Source organism: Tachyglossus aculeatus, chromosome 4 (genome assembly GCF_015852505.1).
Source record: "Tachyglossus aculeatus isolate mTacAcu1 chromosome 4, mTacAcu1.pri, whole genome shotgun sequence".
Lineage (NCBI taxonomy): Eukaryota > Metazoa > Chordata > Mammalia > Monotremata > Tachyglossidae > Tachyglossus > Tachyglossus aculeatus.
The window spans coordinates 31,266,795-31,276,947 of record NC_052069.1 but is presented as its reverse complement, the minus strand read 5'-3'; positions in this window follow the sequence as shown (position 1 = coordinate 31,276,947).

The following is a 10,153-nucleotide window of genomic DNA, read 5'->3' as shown; positions in this document are numbered from 1 at the left end:
CTGTGCACATAACTGATCAATAAATAACATTACTATTACTACTATTAATAATACTAGTAAACATTGATTAAATACGATTAATTGCGTAGGGAGTAGAGGGTTCAAAATTACTGCCATGCAGTCATCTTCTGTACGAATTCCTATAGTTTCTGTTAGGTCCACCGCTAAGAGAATGCCACATTCTTTGCCATGCTGCTATTTTCCTGTATTAAATATTGCAAAATTCCAAAATACAAAGCACTGTTTGTTGCTATGGCAGATGTTGCAATTCAGCAGCATTATCCTAGACTTTTCTCTCTCTTTCAACTTGCATACTTAATCAGTCACCAAATCCTTTTGGCTCTACCTTTCATAATACCTGCAGAATCCCATACCACCTTCTTCATCCAAACTGCCGCCATACTGATGCAAGCAGAAGCAGTTTTGCCTATTGGAAAGGGCATCGGCCTGGGAGTCGGAGGAATGGATTTGTAATCCCGGCTCTGCCACTCATCTGCTGGATGACTTTGAGCAAGAGACTCAATTTCTCTGTGCCTCAGTTCCCTCACCAGCAAAATGGAGATTCTATACCTTTTCTCCCCCCTATTTGGACTGTGAACTCCATATGGTACTTGATTATCTTCTAGCTGCCCCAGTGCTCAGTACAGTGCTTGGCACATATTAAGTGCTTAACATATACCATTATTAGTAGTAATAGTAGTAGTAGTAGGCCAAACCTCAAGTACTGCCTCAGGCTCCTTGTTGACCTCTCTGCCTTCAGTCTCCAATTGAATTTTCATTTAATTGGCTGGAAGTTTTTTAAATATATTCTGGGCACATCTTCCCACTTTTCAAAACCTCCCGTGGTTGCCCATACATCTCTGCAACTATCACAAACTCCTCACCATCATCTTTAAGACCCTCAATCAAGTTCCCTTCCACCTACCTATCCAATGCTCCGCTCCCACTACAACCCAGCCTTCACACTTTGCTCTTCTAACATCCCATTCCTTGCTGTGCCTCAATCTCCTATCTCTTCCTGTCAACTCTTTGCTTATATTCTGCCCGGAACTTGTTCTTTATTCATATAAATACATAATGAATAACTATGGTATTTATTAAGCACTTTGTACAAAGCACTGTACTAAGTGCTAGAGAAACTACAATACAACAACAAACAGTGACATTCCCTGCCCACAATGAGCTCACAGTCTGTGTCAAGCACTGTTCAAAGCTCTGGGTTAGATACAAGCTAGTCAGGTTGGACACACTCCGTGCTCCACATGGGGGCCACAGTCTTAATCCCCATTTCACAGATGAGGTAACTGAGGCCCAGAGAAGTTAAGTGACCTACTCAAGGTCACACAGAAGAAAAGTGGCAGAGCCAGGACTAGAAACTGGATCCTTCTGACTCCTAGGACCATGCTCAATCCTGAGAGACCAGCACTCTCCCAATCATCAAAGAAACCTGAAATTCTATATCATCCAAGAAACCTTCCCTTACTATGCATCTTCCCATCCTATTTACTCTTCCTTTTGTGTCACCTATGCCCTTAAGCCCATATCCCCTAAACCCTTTGATACTCACCACATAAGTGCTCACTCCTGTGCTCTGTAATAATAATAATGATGGCATTTATTAGGTGCTTACTACGTGCAAAGCACTGGTCTAAGCGATGGGGAGGTTACAAGGTGATCATATTGTTCCAAGTGGGGCTCACAGTGTGTACACAGTAAGTGCTCAGTAAATATAATTGACTGCACTCAAATTGCCAAAATAAAAGGGTAATTCAAATAAAGAAATGTAACTAGAGAGTAAGAAATTATTCACTCAAATTCAACTATGCTTCAATTTTAGAATTGTTCAAAAATGGTATTAGTAAATTGCTTTTGGAAGTAATGTGATGTATTTCTTAGCAAGCATTTAAAATTTACACTTTCATCAAGTATCTAATACAAATGCTGAATGATTAAACAGCTTTTTAGGGAATATAATTCATTGCTGATTAAATATGCTGAATCATCACATAATTATAATTACAATGTAACCACCTGAAAAATTCTGTAGCATGCTGAAACTAGTCCAGGCTTGAATGAAGAAAATTCAGAGATCAGACTAGGGTGACCCATACTATGATTCCTGAAACTCCCCTTCCATTGCTTTTTATCTTGGCACCTGGTAATGTGGAGGCCATGAATTTCACAAGTCCGCACCATGGCTGATATTTAGTGCTCACTGCTGGGTAAGACACAGGATTATCTGAACCAATATGGTCCCGGTTGCTCTTAGGGCTCACAGTTTAAGATGGAGGGTGTGTTTACAATAGGTGCAAGATGAAGGTGCAAATCTAATAAAACTAAAGATTCTTAAGCTTCCAGGCAACCTACTTCGATCGCATTCTTGATTTTATCACTTACTCTCATTGGTTCCTTTCGACAAGATATGATTGCTGGGCCTATCTGTCAATCTGCCTGTTGAGTGGGAAGTGTGTGTTGTGGGAGGGGATGGAGAGGGGCAAGCAAAGGCAGCAGCAATACTTTTCAGGCATTCCAGGACTCCCCCTTCTAGATTTCCCCCCCCTTCTAGACTGTGAGCCCACTGTTGGGTAGGGACCATCTCTATATGTTGCCAACTTGTACTTCCCAAACGCTTAGTACAGTGCTCTGCACACAGTAAGCGCTCAATAAATACGATTGAATGAATGAATGAATGAATGACTCCAAAGCCACTGACCTGGGTATTGGGGCAAAGTTTTATGGTGGTTCCTGGCAAAATGGGATGCCGCAATGCTCCAAGCTCTGTCCCACTGCACCCCAATGAAACTCAAGGCCAAAGGCAAGACAGCTGACCATGACTGTGGAGCGTTTCCTCTGACTGGTTCCCTTAGACAGGGTCTGATCGGTGGTCATATCTGCCAATCTGCCTGTTCAGTCGCCACATCTTGTAGTGAAGCAGTAATGGGAAGAGTAAGAGAAAATGGCTACATTCAATCGTATTTATTGAGCGCTCACTGTGTGCAGAGCACTGTACTAAGCACTTGGGAAGTACAATTCAGCAACAAATAGACACAATCCCTGCCCACCATGGGCCCACGTCTTGAAGGGGGGAGACAGACATCAATGGCACTGCCACTTTTGCCAAGAGTTTCATGTTTATTGTCATTATATTTCTTTGGTTTTATCTTATCTGCTGTTGACATTCAGCCTTTTTTAAAACCATTAGTTTTTCAAGTGATAGTAGCATCACAGTGAGACAGACTGAGAGACAGAGAAAATTCAACATTCAAAATTAGTATATTTCCTCATCTCCATCCCCAGCTCCATTGCCCTGCCATATTTATCTCCTCCTGGCTCAAGGCAGAGAGCAAACCTGGTGTGACAGTGCTCAGTTCCACAATGCCTGGAAAATCCTGCTTCATGGAATCCATCCCAGGTGCAGAGACTGGACCTGGGGATGCTTCAGCCTCCAGGCCTAACCTACCGCACTTCCCCTCCGCCTCACCTGCCCACTGCCTTCATCTTCTATGGTTCTCCTCTATGAGCCTTGTTTTAGACTGTGAGCCCACTATTGGGTAGGGACTGTCTCTATATGTTGCCAACTTGTACTTCCCAAGCGCTTAGTACAGTGCTCTGCACACAGTAAGTGCTCAATGAATATGATTGATTGATTGATTGATTGATTGATTGACTACCAGTGTTGCATCGCTATGGCTTGCGGCTCTCACCTCCTGCCCCGAGGGAGGACAGTGAGGAGGAGAGGGATGGGGAGAAAACTGAAGCAGCTTCATCCCAGCTCCTCAGCAGGAAGTAATAATAATAATAATGATGGCATTTGTTAAGAGCTTACTGTGTGCCAAGCACTGTTCTAAGCGCTGGGGGGATACAAGGTAATCCGGCTGCCCCACCTGGGGCTCACAGTCTTCAGCCCCATTTTACAGATGAGGTAACTGAGGCCCAGAGAAGTGAAGTGACTTGCCCAAGATCACACAGCAGACAATGTACCCGTTGTTGGGTAGGGACCATCTCTATATGTCACCAACTTGTACTTCCCAAGCTCTTAGTACAGTGCTCTGCACACAGCGCTTCTATATGTCACCAACTTGTACTTCCCAAGCGCTTAGTACAGTGCTCTGCACACAGTAAGCGCTCAATAAATATGATTGAATGAATGAATGAAGTGGCAGAGCGGGATTAGAACACATGACCTCTGACTCCCAAGCCTGGGCTCAAGTGGGGAGATTGAGCCATCTGCACCAGAGAAAAAGAGCTCTTTGACTGGCTGTGGGATGAGCTAAGCATAAATCATTCATTTATTCCTTCTTTCAATTGCACTAATTGTGGTATTTGTTAAGCTCTTTCTAATCCCCATTTTACAGATGAGGAAACTGAGGCACAGAGAAGTTAAGTGACTTGGCCAAGGTCACACAGCAGACAAATATTTACTGTGTGCAGAGCACTGTATTAAGTACTTGGGAGAGTACACTAGAACAATAAAAAGACACATCCCCTTCCCACAACGAGCCTATGATCTATAGAGGGAAACAGACACTAATATGAATAAATGAATAAATACATAAATAAATAGATTTATAAGAATAATAATGATAATATTGTTGGTATTTGTTAAGCACTTACTATGTGCCAAGCACTGTTCTAAGCACTGTGGGAGATACAAGGTAATCAGGTTGTCCCACGTGGGGCTTACAGTCTTCATCCCCATTTTACAGATAAGGTAACTGAGGGACAGAGAAGTGAAGTGACTTGCTCAAAGTCACACAGCTGACAAGTAGCAGAATCAGGATTAGAACCCACGACCTCTGACTCCCAAGCACATGCTCCTTCCACTAAACCATGCCAGATTACGGATAAGTAATGGAGAAGCAGCAGCTCAGTGGAAAGAGCCCAGGCTTTGGAGTCAGAGGTCATAGGTTCAAATCCCGGCTCTGCCGATTGTCAGCTGTGTGACTTTGGGCAAGTCACTTCACTTCTCTGTGCCTCAGTTCCCTCATCTGGAAAATGGGGATTAAGACTGTGAGTCCCACGTGGGACAATCTGATCACCTTGTATCCCCCCAGCGCTTAGAACAGTGCTTTGCACATAGTAACCGCTTAACAAATGCAATCATTATTATTATTATTATAAGTACATAAGTGTTGTGGGGCTGGGAGGGGGAATGAACAAAGGAGAGGGAGCAAGTCAGGGTGAAGAGGAAGGAGGCCACTTGGAGGAGATGTGCCTTCAATAAAGCCTTGAATGGGAGCAGAGTAATTGTCAGATATAAGGAGGGAGGGCATTCCAAGGCAGAGGCAGGATGTGAGCAAGAGCTCAGCGGTGAGATAGATCATCATCATCATCATCAATCGTATTTATTGAGCGCTTACTATGTGCAGATCACTGTACTAAGCGCTTGGGAGGTACAGTGAGAAGGTTGGCATTAGAGAAGCAAAGTGTGCAGGCTTGATTGTAGTAAGAGAAGCGAGGTGACGTAGGAGGGGGTAAGGTGATTGAATGCTTTAAAGTTAATGATGGAGAGTTTTTGTTTGCTGTGGAGGTGGATGGGCAACAATTGGAGTTTCTTGAGGAGTGGGGAAACATGTTCTGAATGTTTTTGTAGGAAAATGATGCAGGCAGCAGAGTAAAGGATGGACTGGAGTGGAGAGACAGGAGACAGGCAGTACAGCAATGAGGCCGATACAGTAATCAAGTCCCCAGCTTCACCCCCTCTTTGCTTGCACTGAAACTATGAAACTTAAAGGACTTGGTCGACGATTAACTAGGCAATATTTTGAAGGCATTTTATCAGATTATCTTGGACAAATTCAAATAACAGGATTATTGTACTCTCCCAGGAGCTAGTACAGTGCTCATCACATCATAAACACTCAGTAAATATGATTGACTGCCCATAAAAATGCACTTTTGAAATGGAACTGTTGTCTTATGCTAGCGAGTCATCTCCGACCCATAGTGACGCCGTGGACACATCTCTCCCAGAAAGCCTCACCTCCATCTGCAATCATTCTGGTAGTGTATCCAAAGAGTTTCCTTGGTAAAAATACAAAAGTGGTTTACCATTGTCCCCTTCCATACAGTAAACTCGAGTCTCCTCCCTCAACTCTCTCCCAGTCTGCTGCTGCCCAGCACGGGTGAGTTTTGACTTGTAGCAGATTGGCTTCCATTCGCTACCCACTGCCCAAGCTAGGAATAGAATGGATAGGTCTCTACTTGACTCTCCCTCCGTGGTCGAGAGTGGTAGAGTAATGGAAACTTTCCAGGTACGACTCTGAAAAGTACGTGGAACTGTTACAACGTCATATTTGATCTACTGCTTAGGAAGTCATTTATGCATCTTCTGCTATCTGTCTATCTGTCTGTAGAGTTTTTTCTTTGACCATTAGCTCCTTAGGTTCTTCTTCACAACATCACTGAAATTTACCCTTTCCTCTCCATCCCAACTGCTCTGAACCAAGCACTTATACTACCCCAGGGGGCTTACTAAATCAGCCTCCCACTGACCTCCCTGCTTTCTCTCTCTCTCTCTATTCCAGTCCATACTTCACTTTGCTGCCTGGATCATTTTTCTTCAGTCCTTAAAACCTTCCAGTGCTTTCCCATCCAACTCCACATCAAACAGAAATTTCTTACCATTGGCTTTAAAGTATTCAGTCACCTTGTTCCCTCCTATTTTAAGTCACTGATTTCCTACTATAACCAAGCTCTCTTCTCTAATATCAATGTATACTATCTCAGTCACCTATCACCACTCACCCACTGCCCATGTCCTCAGTCTGGTTTGAAACTCCCTCTCTCCTCATGTCAGGCAGACTACCTCTCCATCCTCAAAGCTTCATTTAAATCACATCTCTTCCTAGAGGATTCCCTGACTAAAACCTCATATCCCCTCTTCCCTTCTCCCTTCTGCTTCTTAGAGAAGCAGTGTGGCTCAGTGGCAAGAGCACGGGCTTTGGAATCAGGGGTCATGGATTCAAATCCCGGCTCTGCCAATCGTCAGCTGTGTGACTTTGGGCGAGTCACTTAACTTCTCTGGGCCTCAGTTACCTCACCTGTGAAATGGGGATTAAGACTGTGAGCCCCCCGTGGGACAACCTGATCAACTTGTAACCTCCCCAGAGCTTAGAACAGTGCTTTGCACATAGTAAGTGCTTAATAAATGCCATTATTATTATTATTATTCTCCATTCTCCCTTGTACTTGGATTTGTACCCTTTAATCAATCAATCAATCAATTGTATTTATTGAGCGCTTACTGTGTGCAGAGCACTGTACTAAGCGCTTGGGAAGTACAAGTTGGCAACATATAGAGACAGTCCCTACCCAACAGGGGGCTCACAGTCTAAAAGGGGGAGACAGAGAACAAAACCAAACATACTAACAAAATAAAATAAATAGAATAGATATGTACAGGTAAAATAAATAAAGCACTTGATATTCTCCCCACTCTCAACCCCGCAACATTTACATACCAATCTGCAATTATTTTAATGTCTATCTCCCTGTATCTGTAATTATTTTAATGTCTATCTCCCCACCTAGACGATAAGCTCTCTGTGGACAGGGAACATGCCGACCAACTCATATGTAATCTCTCGAATGCTTAGTACAGTGCTCTGCACACAGTAAGTGCTCAATAAAAGCAATCATTGATTAAGTAATAGGTTCATGCCCTTAGCTTCTGTTTACTGGTCTTCCAAGCACCTTTTGTGAGCTATAGGATTACTGTAAAGCATGCAGTCATTCAAGGATATAACCTCCAAGATTTTGCTTAATAACTTTCCAATCACTTAGTACAGTGTTCTGCAAACCATAAGCACTCAATAAATACGATTGAATGAGTGAATGAACTACCCTTCTTACCCTTCCTTGTCCTATTGCCAGAGACAGTCCACCAATAATCCCTGGAGTTATCTGGGAGCCATCTGTGGGGAATATTTGAAAGGCAGTAATCCTTGAAGCATTGTGCAGCATTGCTCCAATTCTCAGGAGCTTTCAAGTACTTAGCATAGTGTCAAGCTCTCAGTTAGGTGTGAAATTAATATTTATTGATTTCATTCCTCAGAACATCAGTTATTAAGTGTTAAGTATGTGGAGGCTTAAATACAAGATGAGCAGATCTGGCAGAGACTCTGCCCCACAGGGGGTTTACCATCCAAGAGAAGAGAGGGGAAGGTCTCTTACCCCCTATTTAACAGATCAGGGAACTGAAGTTCAGAGAGGTTAATGGGCCTTAAAAATTCTGGGATTAGAATCCAACTCTTCTGGCTTCCACATCTGTACGCTTTCCACTACTCCATGCTGTCTCTTCTATGGTAATTGGTTAATCCTATAACTTTTTTCTGAGGCCTATAGAGAAGTAGCGTGGCTCAGGCAGAGTCAGAGGTCATGGGTTCAAATCCCACCTCCGCCGCTTATTAGCTGTGTGACCTTGGGCAAGTCACTTAACTTCTCTGGGCCTCAGTTACAGTTACCTCATCTGTAAAATGGGGATTAAGACTGTGAGCCCCACGTGGGACAACCTGATTACCTTCTATCCTCCCCAGTGCTTAGAACAGTGCTTTTTATATAGTAAGCGCTTAACAAATGCCATCATTATTATTATTATTTTTACTCCTTGAGGAGTCCTCCATGCATGCACTCAAAGGGGTTTCCTGATACCCGCCTGAAACTTGTGGAGACAGATTAACATTTATTTCCTCTTCATCCCTGTCAATCTCTAGATTTTATGTTCCCTACAGCTTTTTCCCTGGCAAGCTTCCACTTGCTTTCTAAGCCTCTTGAAATCTGCTTCGTAGCTGTTCATCTTCATGAATTTATTTGCTGATTTCTCTCCTACTTTTTGGAATCCTGAATGCCATGGTTTTATTACGATTATCTTCCATTTAGAGATTCTCAGCAATTCCCTCTTTGCAATAGAAAATCAAGGAAGATGCCACTCCACCTTTGCAAGAGCTTCCTTGACTTTCTAAATCCAAAAACTGTCCCCGAGGCATGCTGAGAGTTTATTTAACAGTGCATGACCACTGTATTGATCTTTCCACCTTCTGTTCAGTTAGTTTACATGCTCTGTAGTCATTAAACTTTGTCTCTTGGATGTGTTTGGAGGCCTGCAGGTGGCAAAACTCCCACTCTGATTTCTTGTCTCGCATTCTTTGACAACCCCCTCCTGCTAGAGGTTGATTAACTCCCTCAGTCCAGTGCCATTTAAGGCAGCAGCTGTGCCCTAGGACAAAAGGAAGTGGTGGAATTTGCGAATGAGTCACTATAATTGCACTGCCCCTTCCTCTACAGTGAGTAGCAGAAGCAAAAGCAGCAGAGGTCAAAGTCAGCAGGAGAGTAATGTGGTAAGAGAGGCTGGGTCAAGGAAAGGTAAACAGATGGGAAGTAAAGATGGAGAGGATGTGGAGGATTGCTGGACTTGGAAGAGCGAAGGATGGCTGCCCCAGCTTCTCCTTGGCTTTCCATCCCCCTCCTCACCATTAGTGTTTGTCTAGGATGAAAAAGACCGCTGATTGGGTCTATGAAATAACAGCAAACACCTGGGTTCCTGCCCCCGAGACTCCCCTTCATAGTAAGAATAGACAGGGTTCATTGTTCTAACTATAAATTAGAGATTGTTACACTCTACAGTCCCTGACAGACAAAGGGCCCACAGTTTTAGGGTGAGAAAGAATATTTTAATCCCCATTTTACAGATGAGACCCCATTTTACAGGTAAGAAAACTGAGGGACAGAGATTTTAAGAAACTTGCATAGTATCACACAACAGACAAGTGGAAGACTGGGGATTAGAACCCAGATTTGTGAGTCCCAAGCCCAAGCTTTGTTTCCTAGACTACGTTGCTTCTTTCCACAGGCCTGTCCTGCTTCCCAGCCTCCAGGCTCTCCTGCTCCAGGCTTACTACAGGCTACAGCACAGATCATTCATTCATTCATTTATTCAATTGTATTTATTGAGTGCTTCCTGTGTGCAGAGCCCTGTACTAAGCACTTGGAAAGTACAATACAGCAATAAAGAAAGACAGTCCCTGCCCACAATGGGCTCACAGTCTAGCTAATCTTCTTAAAGCATTATCTGGCACACATTTCTCCTGTCCTCAAAATCCTATATAGCCTCCCTGCATTAAACAAAAACTCATTACAATCGGTAGACTTTAAG